Raw genomic sequence first — 3894 nt, forward strand, 5'->3', positions numbered from 1 at the left:
CAACTAGGCATCCAACAAACTAAGACATCCAACTGTCTCTCAACTAAGACATCCAACAAACTAAGACATCCAACTGTCTTTCAACTAGACATCCAACAAACTAACACATCCAACTTTTCTTTTCTTACCTACTTTCTATAGAACTTCATTCTTAGATGCTTCTATAGAAAGTAGGTAAAACAACAACAAAAAAGTTTTCTTTGCTCTATAGGGGGAAAAAAAGTTTTCTTTGCCCTATATAGCGGGGGGGGGGGGTTCTTTTCCCTATAAGAGTTTTTTTTTTTTTTTTTTTACTGACTTTCTATTGAAGCAGCTGGGAGGTGCGCTGTTTTAAGTGAGCGTGGATTATTGAATTGATTGATTGATTGATTGATTGATTGATTGCTCATTTTATTACTGTCCGCCTTGTTTCCAACTGGTTAAGTTTAGGCCCTCTTTCGAAGTTGGTTAAGGTTAGAGTTTGGAATCAGGGTTGGTGGTCTATTGCCCTGCTCTAAAGACAAACTCTAACCTTAACCAACTTCGAAAGAGGGCCTAAACTTAACCAGTTGGAAACAAGGCGGACAGTAATAAAATTAGCAATCAATCAATCAATCAATTCAATAGTCCACGCTCACTTAAAACAACGCACCTCCCAGCTGCTTCTATAGAAAGTAGGTTAAAAAATATATATTAATCAATCAATCAATTTGCGCAATTTTAATTTTGTTCCACAATGACTCATGACCCATCAATCACATCATCCAACATTGTTTAAGCAACTAACACATTCGCCGTGACAGAATCGTTTTTCATTTAGTCTTTATGACCCTATTGATCCATATCCTTTCGTAATGTTTACTGTCCGGTTTGTCCGCCATCTTGCTTCACTTCTAAAAACTCGCATGTCGGAGTGATAGTAATGCGGTTGTGGGCGGGTCCTGGGACCAAGAGCGTGAGGTTAGTACAAATACTCACATGTAAGTTGACTATTTCAGCCAATCAGAATCGAGAAATGTGCATGCCGTTGTATAAATTGCATTACATTTACAACACATTACTATGAAACAGGTTGATGGCACAGTCTTGCCAAATGGGCGGGCAATGTAATAATCATACCGGTTTCGGTCGGGTTAGAGGACAGATTCGGGCTACGTAGAAATCATTTTTTTTTTATCAAGTTGTTTTACATACTAGATCAGCAACAGCACCATCAGATATGAGTCACAAACAACAAGAAAAAACAAACAAAAACATTTAGTTGTGAATTCAACCAGAGACAGAAACAGAACTGCGTGTCCCGGCTACCCATATGTTTTGCAAGATTTTTATTTTGAAGAAAATCTACGTCAACAGTTGATTGAGTGGGAAAAAGTATCGAGCCTCGGAACCTTCTCACCTCCCACCAGAGTAGAGTACCTAAGCCAGAGCCACCCGTTTATCATTACGTCTGTATAAACATGCAAGTCAGATTCTCCATTTACACACACAAGTACAGTACAACACAAATAAGTTGGCGTCTAACCAGAGTGCAAGGTAACAGTAAAGTGCATAATACCTAGCCTATATAGACCAGGGCCGTTTCTTGCCATATGCGGACTATGCGGTTGCATAGGGCCCCCGAAGCCATCAGGGGGCCCCCTAAACTGCCAGTTTTAGTTTTATTTAAAGGGGAACTATTTTACTATTTCTTTCACTATTTGGGCACTTTTACACAATTCCTGTGAGTTTATGGAACACCTCTGTAATTATATATTTTTTTTAATTCATTGTTTTGTATTTCTAATCAAGTCTTCAAAAACAGCATTTTTCGACCTCAAGATCTTAAGCCGTTTTGAGCCAGGGCTCCAACCACTATGGTAAACCGCTGCGGGGCATGATGATTATCATGCAGCGGTGTCTTTCTGACATCACAAATCATCACATTTTCAGATGACTCAGTTCAGTGAGGGTGAATATTGTGAGGGGAGAATTGGAAGAATGCGCCAATATGAGAATTAGAGACATAGATCATATTGATATAAGTCCACATAGATAGGAAACAATGCTAAACACTGAAAAAGGCCATTTATAAGATAGTTCCCCTTTAAATGATCAGTCTCTCTTGGTAGGTAGCCAAGCACTCTCGTGCGTTGAGTGAAAGCACCTGTATGCTAATATTATAATTGTTTTATTCATGCAATACACTGTATACTGTATTATATATATATATATATATATATATATATATATATATATATATATATATATATATATATATATATATATATATATATATCCCGTAGGGATGTAACAAATCATCAGCTTAAAAAAACGATAGGCTACTGCTTATGACCGCAAGGGGGCGTCTTAAATAGTACATTTAAATGTCAATATTGTAAGTCAGAAATTGTCTCATTTATGTGCATTTGGAAGATGTTATAATGCAGATTCGGTAAATCCTGTACGTTTTCAGGAGTTTTTTGATGTAGGGGAGCCCCAGTGTTTCCCATTTATTATCATTTACTGTCATTGCTGGGGTCAACTTGAGATGTTTGATTTGAATTTGTGAGAAAAAAAGATATACACGTTTTTCACGGAACTAGCCTCTTTTCCTCTTTAAGTGCACCAGATTGATGCATTTAAATGTTAAATGCATGCCCACCTTAAAGGGTTTGGAATCCCCCCACCATAGTTTCACAAAATAGGGACCCCCAAACAAAATTTTAAATAGGGGCCCTGCTATAGCCTATACCTGTCTGACCTCCTCCAACAACACGCACCCTCCTACCTGTCTGACCTCCAACAACAACACGCCCCCTCCTACCTGTCTGACCTCCTCCAACATCACGCCCCCTCCTACCTGTCTGACCTCCTCCAACAACACGCCCCCTCCTACCTGTCTGACCTCCTCCAACAACACGCCCCCTCCTACCTGTCTGACCTCCTCCAACAACACGCCCCCTCCTACCTGTCTGACCTCCTCCAACAACACGCCCCCTCCTACCTGTCTGACCTCCTCCAACATCACGCCCCCTCCTACCTGTCTGACCTCCTCCAACAACACACCCCCCTCCTACCTGTCTGACCTCCTCCAACAACACGCCCCCTCCTACCTGTCTGACCTCCAACAACACGCCCCCTCCTACCTGTCTGACCTCCTCCAACAACACGCCCCCTCCTACCTGTCTGACCTCCTCCAACAACACGCCCCCTCCTACCTGTCTGACCTCCAACAACAACACGCCCCCTCCTACCTGTCTGACCTCCTCCTCCAACAACACGCCCCCTCCTACCTGTCTGACCTCCTCCTCCAACAACACGCCCCCTCCTACCTGTCTGACCTCCTCCAACAACACGCCCCCTCCTACCTGTCTGACCTCCTCCAATAACACGCCCCCTCCTACCTGTCTGACCTCCTCCTCCAACAACACGCCCCCTCCTACCTGTCTGACCTCCTCCAACAACACGCCCCCTCCTACCTGTCTGACCTCCTCCAACAACACGCCCCCTCCTACCTGTCTGACCTCCTCCAACAACACGCCCCCTCCTACCTGTCTGACCTCCTCCAACAACACGCCCCCTCCTACCTGTCTGACCTCCTCCAACAACACGCCCCCTCCTACCTGTCTGACCTCCAACATCACGCCCCCTCCTACCTGTCTGACCTCCTCCTCCAACAACACGCCCCCTCCTACCTGTCTGACCTCCTCCTCCAACAACACGCCCCCTCCTACCTGTCTGACCTCCTCCTCCAACAACACGCCCCCATCCTACCTGTCTGACCTCCTCCAACAACACGCCCCCTCCTACCTGTCTGACCTCCTCCAACAACAACACGCCCCCTCCTACCTGTCTGACCTCCTCCAACAACACGCCCCCTCCTACCTGTCTGACCTCCTCCAACAACAACACACCCCCTCCTACCTGTCTGAC

This window comes from Notolepis coatsorum (genome assembly GCF_963971535.1).
Source record: "Notolepis coatsorum genome assembly, chromosome: 5".
Taxonomy (NCBI): Eukaryota; Metazoa; Chordata; class Actinopteri; order Aulopiformes; family Paralepididae; genus Notolepis; species Notolepis coatsorum.